We start from the raw sequence: 16674 nt of genomic DNA, 5'->3' as shown, positions 1-16674 counted from the left end.
AGAGAATGTGATCATCAAATTTAACTATGTTTTCAAAGATGTTTGAAACTTGAAGCAAAGGCTATTTGATTTCATAAATACTATGTTTTTTTTTTAAAAAAAGAAATGATGATGATCAACTAATTATTATGTTATTTACCTACTTGGGTCTACAGGGAAAGAGTTGGTTGTATTTAAAAGAGCAGAGAGTCATTTTTGCTTGAATCTGTAGGAAAACCGTAAAGTAGGGATACTCAACCTGAACTTTGAATTTTTTTCAGTCTTCTGAACCTATACCTAAGGCAACTTTCTTTTCACTGAAAGAGTTTAATACCTTTGTCAAAATGATAAATTTTCTCTAAAGAATAAGTCTTTATTGTTATAAGTTTAATATATTTTTCCCAATACCTAATAGGAGGAAAGTGAACTTCATTAGAGGCTTCTTTATGAGATCATGAAAAGCACCTTTCTCTCCCAGAAGATGAGAATGACCAATCTAAGTTTTTTTTTTTTTAAGAGATTCACACTGAAAACACCTATTTATGAATTTGCAGATAGGAATTGGGATTCCAGTAACTGTTTCTAGGCCCTCTCTTCCTATTCAAGACAGCCTAAAGCCATCACATTCTGAAAATCCAAAATTCCAAATGCTCCAAAATCCAAAATTTTTTGAGTGTTGATGTGGCACTCAGAGGAAATGTTCACTGGAGCATTTCAGATTTCAGATTTTTGGATTAGGGATGCTGAACCAGTAAGTATAATGCACATATTCCAAAATCCTAAAAAAATCTGAACTTCAAAACACTTCTGGCCCCAAGCATTTTGGATAATGGATACTCAACCTGTAATCCAAGCAGAGACTCCTGTGAGCTTCTTATGTATATCTGAGGCAGCTTGCCACTCTAAATAGGCCCTCCCTATCTACTGCCAGCAGTCTCAGGTGTTCTTAAAAGGGCATCTTGGAATTGCAATGAGGTTTAGGGGACCATTCCATTTCAAATTCTCTTCATCTCTGCCATATATTCTTGTCTAACATTTCCAGCTCACACATGGCCTCTGTCTCTGTGCCTAGTCCCCATATTGTAATGCCTCCACTAGACTGCGTAGACATAGTGTCTTGATAAACCTTGTGTCTATACTCTGGACCTCTGGTCAGTATACTCTACTTTCAGCCTGACCTAGGCCTCCAGCCTCCAACTCAGATCAGTAACCAAATTACTTGAAATATCAGCCATTATTTATGGTAACTGAAAAATATCTTCATTTCTCAAAGAAGGATGTTTACTAAAGTGCTAATAGTAATAGCAAATTAATAAAAATCACTATAATTGCCTCAATTGTCCTATGCTATCAGCTGCCTTTCATAATTAGAAAACAAATTTACTCAAACTATGACTTTTCTTTGCACCATTTAGCAAAATTCATTTTTGGAAAGCATGTTTTCACTGAAAGTATAAGTTCTCATAAGAAATGAGAAACAAGAGGTCTGCAAGAGAGAGAATATACTAAGACTTCCAAGCTGTTGCCTCTTTTATCTAAGACTTTTCTTTGACCTTTGCGAGGGAGACTAGAGGGAAAAATATTTTGAGAGTGAAAACAATTTCTTCTTAAAAGACAACATGTTTATTAGCAAAAATTTGTGAATGAAAGTTGACAAGATTCTATAATTTTACCCAGTAATAATGGCTATGTGAGAAATTTTCTAGCTTGGAGCACAAAACCATGATTCTTACATTATCCAGTGATTTTTATAGTGTGCTAAATAACAAAAAAGCAAACAGGCTAGCATTCAACTCTTTCAGCATGTTAGTAAATTCTTTCATTGGATCACTAGTAGAGGTAATCAAGGTGGCATTTAAATTAATTAAGCTTTTTGAGTTTAAATTAGAAAATGTATTTTGGTTACTAGACAAACAAATCATGTTTTAATGAGATTTTAAAAGCTTTGCTGGTTTATGACTTTTATGAAACTTTGCTACATGTATCATTTATAAATCAGGGTTCAAAACACAGAAGTCCATTTGAAAGTGAAAATAAGTGTTGTCACATAAACAAAGATAAAAGGATATTTAGTTGAATGTCATGGTTATGTGTGTAGATGACTGCTTATTTTGATGATGATTTTCTCTTTTTGAAATGAATTGCTCAAACTGAACCATATTCTGTTCTTAAATAGGCATTTTCTTTGTTTTCTTCCTTTATAGATCTTTTGTTTCCAGGGTAGGGTTTTTATGCAGTTTGTTTTAGTTGGCAAAATGTACATTAGACACATAGCAACTAAAATATGTACTATTAATTTGCCCTCTTCCAGAAAATAATGTCTCCTTGAGGATATGAGCCAAAGCATTTTTTTGTATTAATGTAATAATCATTAGTGTCACAGTCTTCCACTGAGCATGTATCTGGACAGGTTGGCACCACACAGATGAATATTGCTACCAGTTTATGAAAAAGGCGGAATTATGCTCTGCTGCTCAGGTACCTGCCCCCAAGGAAAATGCCCACAGGGTCTGGACAGGCTGGCTGTGCTCAGAAATGTGGAGCCACTTATTTTTCCCTCTCTCACTATCTGTGTATCCCTTTTGGAATGCCAGTGTTGTAGCATGTCAGTGTATGAGTCCAGGAATCTATGTTTGATAAGCTAGTATATGAAATACTTGGTTATAATTGGTGGTGCCTTTTCTTACTTTAACTTTGATTTACAGTTTGAAGCCTGCTTTCACAGTCTGCTTACTCCGTGAAATATGAGGAAGGACTACAAGTCTGCTTATGTTCATGGAATGTAGAGGAGGAATCTGGGGGAGTAGCTGTTGGAAAGATCCTAGAACATTTTGTGGATTAAAGGATGATGTAGACTTACAACAATTTATTGAAATGTAGAAAAAGACTAGCCAGTTAGGATTGTATAGTGGATACTGTGGTTGTGTCCTCACTATCTCTTATTTCTTGCTCTCATTTTGTATTATCCGTGCAGTTGGGGTATAATGAGAGGGCTAGAAAATGACTGTATCCACAATTCCAAGGTGGGTTCTAATTTTTTAAACCCTGACATGTGAATCCCATCTTCTTGCCCCTGTATTCAGAGTATAAAAGTGTAAGCCAATCAGTCAGTGCTTTCTACAGTGGCTTAGGAAATTTGGGGGAAAGGGATGTTTGCTGGGATCTGAAAAATCAGTACTTTCACTCCTTCTGGACAGTGTGATTTCAATATGTGGAAATGATGCAGGAAATGTTTTTTTGTCACTACCAGAGAAGAAAAAATATTGGATGGTGCTGGTTGAAATAAAGGCAGAGGGGAAAGGGAAAGAAATCAGGGCCTTGATATTGTTGTTGAGTTGATAAATCAAACCATGCTGAAGTCTTCCATTCCTCTGAACCTTCCAGTTACCAGAGTCAATAAATCCTCTTTATAGTTTTTAAACCAGTTTGAACTGAGTTTCTCATTACTTATAAAATGAGGGGTCTAGACTGATGCAGAATGATAGTTTTGGAAGGACTGTAGAAAGAAATTGCTTTAATTATTTTGATTGCTCAATTTTAATATTTAGCAAAGAGTAAAATACAAAACTTTCATTTTGCATGATATCCTCAACAATACACTGAATGAAACCTAGAATATAGAATAAGGAAATAAAATCTTGCCCAGTGGTCTTTTAGTTCAAATTAAAAGACAAAAATGAATAGCTTGCCAGATGGAAGAATATAATAGTCAGCATTAAAGGGCTAATTGTTTGTCATTAAACCAATTGGAAATTTCTCTTTATTATTTATGAAGTCTTGTTTTGAAAGTATTCCTTTAGAGTAAATCCTTTTGCATATTCTGAATCTTTTAGGAACTCATAACTATTTAATAAATCTTCATTTAGAGAGTTTTACATGGCTGATTTTCAAATGGATTCTCGATATGAACATGGTTCAGAGTGATGATAACATCAATAGGAACTCAGAGTATCTGTTCCTATGTATGTCTGGGTGATACAAACTAAATGTCAAACAGGGCATGTAAATTAGAGAAGAAAGTTTATTTCATCAAGGAAAAGATAGAACAATGAACTTAGAAGGTAGACTTCTGAAATTAAATGCTCTGTATCAGGTCTAGGAAAATTGCTTTTATTTTATTTTTTCAGAAGCATTTATTAAGTATCCATTCTGCGCATAGTCTACACTCAGTGCTGCATGGAATAATAATCAAACTACAAGTTTACACTTCATATTCCAATTCGACATCACTGCTTCCATGTAGCCTTTCCTTCTTGGTCCAGATCCTTTCTCTTATTGCAGTTAGTAAGGTACCACATCATTTTGTTTTGTTATATACCATTCTTTGTTGTATTCTAATGTATATGAAGGAGTAAATTACAGGGGTTTTGGAGACTGTACAAACTATGTGTTAATCTCGGGCTTTCTACTTATTAGTCGTGTGACTTTAGCAGGTATTTGGCATTCTCTGAACCTTGAATGCCTGACTTATTCTCTGTAGAATGAAGAGAATGAGTTCTATCTCTTATGGTTATGGTTGTTTTGAGAATTAAATGACATAGTACATGTGAAGCACTTATCATAGCAACTCAATGCTAATTAGCATACATAATATTAATACTGTATGCAATTAATCATAATAGATTTACAATAAAAAATAAAACAAAATAAATAAATTTTTTTATCTTGGGCTGATCGTGTTGAGTCAGATACATTATATTTGGTTAGTCAATAAATGCTTATTGATTTGAAATCAATTTTGACTTAGACTTTGCAGTAATATAAGATTTTGAGCCCCTGTTATTCAAGCACATAGTATATAATTTATCATCTCAATTTGCTAATAATTAAGTGCATTGCATTTATAAAGCGCTTTGCTGCTTTTAAAATAACTTTAATGCATTTGGCATAATTTTATTCTGTGACCTTTGCTGGGTAGGTGATTACCTCCATTTTATAGATATGGTAATTGGGGATTAGGAAAGAGAAAAGATGGAACTGTCAGTAAGTGGAAGAATTGAACTAAAACCTAAATTTTTTATGACCCATGGTTTTCCTCTGTAAATATACATTGAAGTCACCTATTCTTGATTGTTTTTACTGATTTATATTTATGAATATGGCAACTACTGAAAACTCTTTTGGCATAGCCTTAACTTCCTGGAGGAAAGATGGCAGAGGTAGGAAAAACATAAAGCAGAAAAAATGGCCTTAAAAAGTGCTTTTTGGGAAATGAGTAGAAGTCTTTCAGAGGCACAGACAAATTTTCAAGAATGTATTTGTGTCATATAAGTCTAAACTTCTGAAGATTTTTGAAGGAATATTAATTGTTATTTTTAACTATTCTCTGCTTTGTAGCAACAACAATTTTTTGAGACAATTGTTTTTCTGCAGATATTTATCTTGGGAAGAACTAAAAGGGGAAAACAAAATACTCAATCACTTCAGGACAGAGCTGCAACAAAGGGAGAGGCAAAAAACGTTTTTCAGGACAAACAATGATTTCAGATGACCGTAAACAAACTGATTGCTGCCCAACCAGAAGCATATCAACAGTATATAAATATAATATTTCTACATTAAGGCCTTTACATTCTGAGAAGTAAAGGCCGCTGAAATAATTTCTCAAGAAGCAATAATAGCAGTGCTAAAAACAGCACCCTGATATAGTTCAGCCTTAACCAGAGAACACATTTGAGCCCACCTGGATTTCTGAACTACAGAACTATATATATATATATATTTTACAGTGATGTTTTTTGAAGCTGCTAAATTTGTGGTTATTTGTTACAAAGCAATAGAAAACCAGTATAACAGTATATAATTAGTGTCAGATTAGTTACAGGAATGAGAAAGCATATGAAAACTTAAAGGAAGGAAAGATTAATGTGGCTGAAATGGAAGTGTTGTGCTTTTTCCTACCTCCAGGGCCTTTATACATTCTATCCTTCTTTCCTCCAGTGGCCTTCACTTTCTCTATTAACAGTGAATCTAAACAAGACCAACCTCTTCACAGAAGCTTTCTTGACATTTGTATCTTATTATGCTATCTCTTGTCAATGAACTACTGTTGACAAGAGATAGCATTATGGGAGTTATTTCTGAAAATTTTCTCAGTAATTTCATTGTTTTATGTATTCTCCTGTCTCAACCCCTAAGCTTGTAAGCTCAGTTCTCTTTTTGTGCTCTCAAATAGTTAAATTAATATTAAACATCTGACTGATTAAAATATGCCCTGAATACTCTGTAGAGAAAGTGTTGAATACAATTTGTGAATTTTTGCATTAACCTTACTTAAACCAAATGAAGGTTATTTTTTTCCCCATCACACAAATTGCTAAACTTCATCTCCTTCTGAATCAGGTATGGGAGGTAATGGAAGTCATCTCAGAATTCTGCCTATCACAATTACAGTATTGTCATTTAGCGATTTCATGAATAGGCATGCTTTCTCCATACGATTTGATTGTAAGCCACTTGAAGATAGGATGCCATCTCCTACTTTGCTAAAGCTCCCCACAGCATTTATAACAGTACATTCTTGTTAAATACTTCTTGAATTAAATTGCTTTTTGCTGGAGGGAGAAGAATAAAATGTGCCTATTGTCTTGAAAGCTTTTTATTTATTAAATTTGGATCTCCAGATCTAAAGCTAAGTGAAATGTCACTCAACTGTCTAAAAGTATTCACACTGATCCAGCTAAACTGTCCAGTTATTTCAGGCAATTTGTTTTTGTGCTTCGACAGTGATTGCTGTGGGACATTGGGCTTTAGAATGCAAATTTCTGAAATACAGAGAAGAAAGTCATGCATGTTCTGTAAAATGTCATCTACTGTTGAGGCTCAATGAATAAAGGTGGATTGGGGTAAAAGAACAGGTTTATGTGTTTTATCGTATTGGTGTCTCTGCTTTTTATCTTACTAGAATCACTAGATTATGTGATTCGAAAAGTCAAGCCTATCTTCCCAATTTTTTGAATGATATGTTTAGAAAAAAACTAAAAATCCTGCTACTTTAAGTTCAGTAAAATATGTTTTAACACACTAAATATTGTATTAGTTCATTCTCACATTGCCATAAAAAACTACCCGAGACTGGATAATTTATGAAGAAAAGAAGCTTAATCGACTCAAAGTTCTGCATGATTGGGGAGGCCTCAGGAAACTTACAATCATGGCTGAAAGTGAAGGGGAAGCAAAGCACGTCTTTTCATGGCCAGAGAAGGAGGAAGAGAGAGAGTAGGGGTAGGTGCTACACACTTTTAAACAACCAGCACTAGGGGCTAAAACAATAGAAACCGCCCCGATGATGTAATCACCTCCCACTAGGCCCCTCCTCCAACACTGGGAATTACATTTTGGCATGAGATTTTGGTGGGGATACAGAGCCAAACCATATCAAATAAATATGAATTAAGTATATTTTAAAGAAATGCAGTAGACATTTCTCTTCTATAGGAAGGAACATATGCATGCTGACCTGACCTCTGGTATCATCAGGACAGTTAGCTGTGTGATAAAACTTTTGAATTCCAAGAAAGGAAAAAGAAATTTTCTTTAAGAAACATATTCTTCAAGGAGAAAAAGAGAAAAAACTTACAATACATGGGCAGAAGTATCAGAAGGGTTAATTCTTTTAGCAATTAGAAACAGCATTGAGAACTGACTTAGGATGATCAGAAAGAAAACAAGTTTCTGCTTCATCATTGGTATAGATTGCTCAGAAGAGATTTCAATTTTTAAAAAAATATCTGAGTGAGTCATCATTATTTTATATGATCTTTATTTGCAAGTCAGAAAATCCCCTGCCACAAGGAATTTATTTCATCACATAACTGTATGTTTCCTATCTCAACCCCAAACCTAGGACTATCACTATTTTATCCCTCCATAATTAACTCCACATGAAGGTATCATAATAATGTATCTTCAGTACTTCTCAAAGTATTGTGTAAGTATGATGGCTTTTTTTTTTTCAGTAGGGAAATTGATAGCTGGATGCATCTGAAATCCCTTAGCAAATTTATGCTGGAGTTTGCAGGTTTTGGAGTCTCTGTCACCTGGCTGCCATTCCTCTAGTCATTAACTTCCTTTATGATTAGCCCTAATAATTAGCTTCTCTAAGGAACAAAGAATGGAATAATCATCTTTCATATTCGAAGGTGATGCTGCCAACTTTTATTGTCTGTGCTATATTTATCATCACTGCAAAACTTGTGCTTGATATTTTATAGAGATGAGAGTTTGAGTCATGTCTTCCTCAGTTGCCTCTTTTGGCCAGTGACAAGAAAAAAGAAAGCAGAAAAAAGGTTATAGCTGTGACTATAGAGCAGTAGCAGTTCTCTGGTGCCTTCAAGTAAAAAAAATTAAGAAATGAATCTTATAATTACAAAGGCTGTTATTATATACAAATGCAATATTTGCAATATCATCTGTCTCTAAATAGCACTTGGGTATCTGTAAAGATCCCTTCACTGTAAGGAACACACCAATAACATTGACTTGTTCACTTGCTATGTTTTATAGCTACCTTTCTTATATTTTTAATGAAACCTTTCAATAAAACTATCTCTTTGAAAAGGAGTGCATTTAAACTCAGTAGTGGCACTTAACAATGCAAGAGCAGTTTTTTTTCCTCCCTTTGGTGCCACTATCTAGACCAGAATCAGAACAAATTGTAATAGCAAGAAGTTAAGCTCTTAGAGGAGTTTTCATTAGAATTGTAGAAATGGGCAAGCTGGTGTTTTTCCTAAGCTGAATTTCAAATAGCTGACTAGAGATAACACAGTTAGACTGCTATTTTCTTGCAAACTTACTACAGAAAAGGCTATAGAAATGTCACTGATTACTTGTGGCATCATTAATATTTTAAAGTGTGATGTTATAAAATATTTAAATGTAAATATTTTGATGTGAGTGTCTTAATACAGTTGCAGCACAGTAAGATTAGAAAGGTCTTATATGCAACATTTTAATTAAATCCATAAAGAACACTCCTTTAACTTCGATGCAAGCTCTTGTTTAAATCCAATATAAAGCTTGCATTTTGTTGATTGCTTCTACAAATTATGTGCCTCACAGTCATACTTTTTTTTCCCCACTTTTTCAGAGACAAATGATCATTCTTTGGTTTGGAGTTTTTTCTAAACAATTTATTTAGAGAATTGAGTTTACAAGGCCTGATTACATGAACTTTAATGATCATATGCCTCTTTGGGCTCAGAAGGACAAGGTTCTTCTTATCAGTTTCCTATTTAATGGACAAGCCTTTGTGTATTCATCGAGCCAATAAATCTACCTACTTTTAACATTTATTAATATTTTGATATCAGCCCTGTTATTTTCTGCACAGAAGTGTCTTGTAGAGACTTTCAGCATTATCATAATCAGTAACACTATTTACTGAATGCCTAAATTGGGAATAAAGAGTAGAATATTTTCATTTCAGAATGCTGGTGTGTTCAGACTATGCATAAATATTGATCTCATATCCTTACACAAGTGTTAACTGTGTTGATAGATAGCTGGCAAGTTAAAATTTCCTTCCTTCCTTCCTTCCTTTCTTCCTTCCTTCCTTTTTTCCTTTGTTACTCACTGAGTGCTTGCTGTGAGCTAGGCACTGTGCCAGGCTCTGGGGGAATAAAATAGTGAAATAGATATAATCTCAAGAAGCTTACATTTAATTTAAGAAATAGAGAAACATAATAAGCCTTTTAGTTTTAAAGTCAATATTTACTTTGCATTTCTTTCTTGTCCCATCCTGTGCCCAGTTCCAGATGGTGTATCATGGTGTATCATGATTAGTCTAAGGCTGAGACTCTAAGCCATTTATGGTCATGCTGCCACCTACTTATCCGGCCTTCCTTGAAGTGAGGGCTGGCCACCTGACTCAATTACGGCGAATGAGAAATAAGATGAAATAAATTTCTGGGAGGATTTCTGGAAACATTTTGTTGCCTTGGTAAATGAAACAGGCACTGATAGCACCATCCATTCTCCTCTCCTTTACCCCTTTGTTTCTGTCTTAAATGTGGACGTAAATCATTGGCAGGGACCTAGTGACTATGAAGGAAATGCCCAGATAATTGGAGATACTATTGAGTTACTGAACTAATACCTGCAGTCTCTTATCTGCAAACTTACTTTTATTTGAGAAAAATAAACTCCTATTACTTGAATCACTATTGGTTAAAGTCTTTGTTACTTCAAGTTGAATGCATCCTAACTAATACAAAGAGTAAGTGGGCAATTACGTACAGGGTAATAAATTCTGTGAGAGGGTATTTACAGGTGCTGTTTTAACATCTCAGGATAGTCTTGTCATTTGGGTTCAGAGCAGGCTTTTTGGAAGACTGATGCCTAAGATGACCCTCAATTTAATTTAGGCTCCCTGGAAAATTCATTGCACTGAGTCATGGATATTGGAATCCTGATATTCACTAAGGATTTTGTAACTTTTGTATACATGTGTCAGCTTCTCTTTTTGTAGATATGCAGCAGTGCTCCTTGGCATATATGTTTATATTTCTAAGAGGATTTTGTTTTCTTCCAACTTATAAATGAAGATGATAGTTTTTGTTGTAGGATAATTTGGTTATGATATAATCAGAGGCTCCAAAACTCCTGGTTGAAACAAAGGTAGTTCTAAGCAGTACTTAGAAATCAAGGGAGGGCACTTAGTTCTCAAGGGAGGGCACTTAGCTACTCCTTTGGCCGCAACTGTTCAGAAGTGGCATTGCCTTCGGGTCAAATCTTTTTTAAGCGCCTCAGTTCCATTAGAGGATGGCAACTTACCCTGGCTTGGCTGGCTGTTAAAGTCAAAGGAGCTGTGGTTAGCCTGTAACATAGAATAATAACAGTATAGGTACTTGAAAGAGGCATTATCTGAGCTCATCATTGCACAATACTGAAAACTTGGTTGAGAGAAAGAGTATATATGCAGGTTTGCCGAAAGGATTTAGTGTTCCTTCCAAAAATCAGTCCCTGGCTCATACCAGGGAAGCAGAGAGCTGGGAACCTCATTCCATTCCTGGTCTCCCCTGTAGAAATGCTTTTGCTAAGTTGCACTTTGACATTACATCACTGGATTACTTTGAAGGTGTTAAAGGAAACAGTCCTATAAGACACACTGCCACATTTGTTAGGCTGTTGTTAATGGTGCTGTTTACCATCTTACGCAATTTACTATCTCTCAGATCTACATGAAACTATCTTTTTTTATTCTTCTATGGAATTGGTGGATTTCATCTTCTGAACACCGAGAAGCATGTACAGCAATTGTTCATGTTTTCCTATTTGGTATGACTTATGTAATTCCCAGTGTTTGGCTTATTTTTGACAAATGAACAGGCTTTTGATATGCCTTTTTATCTTTTAAGGCTAATCTCATTTATGGGTTCATCTTATATTTCTTACTTTCATGTTTCTGTTTCCCCCCAATTTATTCCTATTTTGAAATTTGGTTTTATTACATTTTGTGGACTTGTACTGAATAAATTTTTTTGTGGAATGTCTCCACATCCTTGCTGGTATAAGGCAGGGTATGTGTGCACACATACAAACAAGAAACATGAGAGGAAGTGCATTTTGCTTGTAGCGCTTCAAAATCAAACTTTTTTTTTTTCTGTTGGTTGAGACAAGTGAGTTTAGGTAGGAGTTGTTTTGCAAGTATGTTCTCAACATGGCTTTTAATATTAGAAGGAATGTTTTTAACCTTTCCCCTCTCGCTTGAGTTAACTTTACTTTGGCTTAAAAGTGTTTTTGGTTGAGAAAGAAAGACTGAAATTGATAGTTCTCACAGCAGTGTTTGCAATTAAAGTAGAAGCTTGGGGAGAGAAGGTTGGAGAATGTCTGAGGAAGATTTTCCTTTTTCTTTTTTCCCCTTTAAGTTTTAGCTCTAAATCAGATTTTTTCTGACTTTAAAGCACTAGTTTGAAATTATCTGGCAGTCTGAGTGCTATCACTTAAGAATACTTTTCCTTTATAATCATAAAGATTAATAACTAAACATCTTAGCTAACATATTTACGATTCTGATGTCTAGCCCTTTTGAACTTAATAGTGGATTAATTTAATGTTAATCATACATTTAATTGCATGGGACTTGTCATAAGAGATACTGGAGAAGATGGAGAATTTTTCTACGAAGGCAGGGATTTTTTTTCTCTGAAATTTTTAGTGATTGTTGTAAGACTGAAGAAATGGGTGTGTTTTGGACATTGAAGGAATCCTAAATAGTCAGGAATTTTCTCCTCTGGCACCCAGTGAGATTCCAAACAAACCCAAGGGGATTACTTCCTACTGGGACCTCTGACATTTTTAGTAGGGTGCTGAGGTTAGACAGGGGAGAATTTTCTTCATTCATTTATTACCACTTTACCTCATCATAGAGGCAAAAGTAAAGCTGGGGGGAGATGGCCATAGTGGTAAAGAAGAGACTCCAACTCATGTTGGCGAATCAGCTCTCCATCTCTAACCAATCTGAGCAGAGCAGGTTGTTTTTTTTTTGTTTTGTTTTGTTTTGTTTTGTTTTTTGCCAAAGATAGCTGGTCAGCACTTAATTTATCTAGGTCCATGAGAGGAATATGCAGTCAGGGTCTGGGCCTCCATTACCTGTGGCTGAACTCTCTGTTGTATGGAATCAGTGCTGGCAGGGAGAAGAATCTCGCGAGTAGGGATCGCATGGCCCCCTCTCTATCCCCAACACACACACAAACATGCATACACATTCTGGAAAGGAGAGAAATGTGCCACATTAGGCTCACCAACCTGACCTTAGGGAGCCTGGAGCAGATACCCCCCTACCCCAGATGCTGAGGATGTAAGAAGCGGAGGCTTGGGAGTACTGGAGCTGGCAGGAGTAACGTTTAGGAAAAGTACATTTGATTTTGAAAGACATAAGATGTTTATTTAGGAAAGAATATGGCTGAGATAACATATGGAGATATTTATCTTTTATTCTTCTTGTATTTTCCATTTTTCTTTCCAAGTTGTCTAATGAATAATGTGCTCTTTTGTATTTGTAGTCTCAGGGGATGGATGTAGCAGAATAACCAGCGGAAAGTCGCATGCCTAACATTTCCTTTCACTTATTCCCTCAAGATTTAACCCCAGAGTCCAGAGACGATTTGCAGATATAGACAGCGTCTCATCCAAGAGGAAGGAGAGCAGGAGTTCACCTCAAACTAGAGAGACAGAGAGAGAGTCCTCCAGTGTCTGCCATAGTTCCAGCCACATCACAGAGGGTGGAAAGGAGTGAGCCTCCAGGATCCACAGCCTTTTCTTACACTGATTGTCAATGAGATATTTATCATCCTTGTTTACAAAGCTTGTCAGTCCAGAGGCTTATTAAGCCTCCACAATCTTCAGCAAGGCTCTCTGTGTTCCTGTCTGCCTTTCTACTGCCTACAGTTCTTACCTTTCAGGGGCTTTGCTGCCTACCCTGATGGTTTTACTGATGGGCTCTTCCATATTCTGTAGACCCACAGAATTCTTTTTCTCTCTTTGTCTCTCTCTCTGTCTCTGTCTTTCTCTCTCTCTTTTCTCCACCCAGAAGAAATCCCTTGTATTTTTTTCTCCTGGGAGGAAATCTTTTTCTTTTCATGTTTCTGACTAATACACTGTCAATGTTTGGGGATCCTCTACTTTTAATCCCCTCTATAAAACTCCAGAGATCAGGCTTTGGAAGATAATAGAAAAATTGTAAGCTACTGTCCTCTTTGTTCCATATTTATCTTGAGTAAAGAGCACAATCTAGTTGCCTACTTGAATTAAAGAGAGAACAAAAAGAAAAGTACAAGGAGAAAAAGTAATAGCAAACCAGTATTTCAAAACATTATCCCAGCCAAATGGGCATTGTGGGGGTATGTGTATGAAATGAGCAAACAAATTAAAGTGAATTTGGTAAATATTTACTTAGCCCCACTTGTCTAGGAACTATCATAAATACAGACTACCTTCTCTTCCCACCAATGCATTACATGGCTTTAATATTTTTTATGTTGGGTGGTGTTGGGATACTTCAAGCACTTAGTAAGCAAATGTAGAAGTTACTACCCTTTAAAAAATGTGGTGCTAGAACATGGTTGCAGGTGCGAATATGGGGGACTTGTAGCTTAGAAATGATGTGTGGAATGAGGAGACAAAGGAACAAGACAGAGAATGGAGGTAGGGGGATGTTGTTCTCTCTCAATGCTTTGAAAGGATGCAAAGTTTAATCTCTTAAGAGGGAGCTACTGAGTCGTGTCTTATATTGACAATCACTACTTATGAGTGGCTTATGGCCCCTCATTATTCCTCCCTCTACTCTGTTTAACTTTTGATTCTTTTCTAGTTTTTTTTCTTTCAAATTTGCACTTCTATTAAATGAAGGTTTCACATATTAGCTTTACTTGAAAGCCTTTGATTTAGCCCTCTACCTGAGGACAGAGCTTCGATGTAAAGCTGGGCACTTTGTGAAGTCTCTCCCTCCCTTATACTTCCGTGCCTTTTGTTTATACCTGGCATGAGATGTGTCTGATGACCCACTGAGCCACATAAAGGATCTCTGAAAAATAGAGACAATGGCTGGGCCGGCGGGTCCCTGAAGTGCTCCTCTAGATTGTGGCTGAAGCAATTCCAAACCTCTCCATCACATTGCTCATCACTGATGTCCCCTCATGAGGGCTGCCTTCTCTGGAGCTGGCACCAGTGCTGTTGTGGTTTGGGTTAATGTGGTCTTGTTGAGAAGGATGCTGTTTTTCAGTGTCTTCAGTTCCTGCTGTACTTTGAAAAAGGTGAGAGATGCCTATTGATCGGTTGGCTCTGGGAGGATGCCTTGCCAAAATGACTCTACAGGCACTCCCAGCAGAGGTCTTATGTCCACCATGCATGGTGACCAGATCCACACCCATCCTAGGGCGCTTTTTAATTGGAATGGCTGTTCAAACAGTAGTGTGAGTTCACAGTTTTCATTTCCCCCTGACTATACTCTAGGCATCAGCTCTTTAAGTAGGAAAGAGGATGGTTTACTTGTCAGTATTCTCTTTTCTCCTTGAAAACAGCTCATCAGATGTTTTAAAGGAGGTCAAGCAAATGAGAATGGTTGACTCAATTATCTGTACTAGAGTAAATTAGCAATTATTAAAAACAAAGGAAACTCTTTGGATCCCCATTACTATAGAGTTACCATCAACCTATCTTCTTCGCTGATACAAAAGTTTGCCAAGTAAGCAGATTCTGCTCACTTCTCAAGCACCCAGGGATATTTTAAGAGAAGGGGCTAATTGAAAGGGCTGTGTGAAAAGGAAATACAGTGTTTCATTCCACCCACCATTACCTAAGACCTACCCCTTCTTGCTGTAGAAACAACTTCTTGCATGAGCTAGGAGCTCACATTCCAGCAGTCTGATTTTTATTAGCTGGGTCATCCTGAGCAAGTAGCTCAAGTATTCTGTACCCCATCTATAAAATGGGAAGAATAATAATGAACTAAATCAGGTAGTATTTGTAAAGAGCTTTAAAAATATCTGGCACTAGGTTAATGCTGGCAGTTGTCCATTAAGCTTTCCCTTAGGCAGCCCCTCAGTGCCTGTGGCCCCTTCCTCTAGGATCTCCTCCCTGCGTCTTAGATCAGTGCGAAAGGGGAGAAACCAGTGTGTTTTAATAAACTGTCTTCCTGCTTCCTTGAGTATCTGTGCTTACTATTACTAAATAACATTTGTATAGACCTTACTGCTCACAAACGATTTCTCCTTTGTAGGGTTTTATCCACACTACAATCCTGTGAAGTTAAGAAATGGTGGGAGATGTCTTCATAACATATCATGCTTCTACACCCTTTCTGATAAAATTATACACTAATGCTAATCATATATTAAAGGACAATACCAGAAAGTCAAGGCTCAGGTCAAAAAGGAGATGGATATTTTTACAGACCAGACACAGAGTACATATGTAACATGGGGAAAATGCCACAGGGCTGCTGAGCTATGGACCCAGTAGCAGGAAAGTGGCAGCAGGAACTTGGCCTCTGTGGATAATAGTCTTACATGTTTTTATGTGAGACAGGGGACTAAAACCAGACTGACAGCATAAAACTAGGGACTGGAGTACAGCACTCTGCTCATAGAAGCTAAAAAACCCAAATGGCCAAAATATCCAAATGGCTACAATTGCTGCTTGAAGCTGTGGCTCATAGCAAGCAGGGTGCCTCATGAGAAAACAATCAAAGTTCCTGCTTTGCAGCCAGGAACTAAACCAAGTCCCACACAGCTTTCCTTATTGTATGGAAATATCTCCATATCACAATAGGTCATTAGAAGACCTGGTTTGGAACGGAGGCCCAGTGGGTGGAGTAGGTGAGGAAGCACTCGACGCAGAACCACTGGACAATGAGAAATATGTTTCCATTGGATTTAACAACAAGGGGTCTACTGATGACCTTAACCTTAGTAGTTTCATGGAATTGCAGATGCAAATACAAGAATAGAATGAAAGGGTAAATGAGGGTAAAAGGAGGAGTTAGGCACACTGAGTGTAGTTATCTTTCTCAAGAAATAGAGACTATGCTTTTCCTACAGAGAGTCAGGTACAGGGAACACTGAAGACGCTTTGGCATGCCTATATGCAAATGGAAGGAGCCGGTATAGAGGGAGTTGTGGAAAGTTTCAGAAGGTGGGCTGAGGTGGCATAGAGTGAGGTGTGACATAGCAAGGTCCTGAGAAGAGCCTGTGGTGC

General features: G+C 36.8%; 1 pseudogene; it reads right to left on the bottom strand.

Annotated features, from left to right (window-relative positions):
- LOC134808332 (uncharacterized) overlaps positions 1 to 14849 on the bottom strand; it is a 62750-nt pseudogene extending 47901 nt beyond the window's left edge.
- Between the last annotated feature and the right edge of the window lie 1825 nt (positions 14850 to 16674).

This window comes from Pan troglodytes, chromosome 15, assembly GCF_028858775.2.
Source record: "Pan troglodytes isolate AG18354 chromosome 15, NHGRI_mPanTro3-v2.0_pri, whole genome shotgun sequence".
Lineage (NCBI taxonomy): Eukaryota > Metazoa > Chordata > Mammalia > Primates > Hominidae > Pan > Pan troglodytes.
Note: the sequence above shows the minus strand (reverse complement) of the source record. Positions and strands in the feature narration are given on the sequence as shown.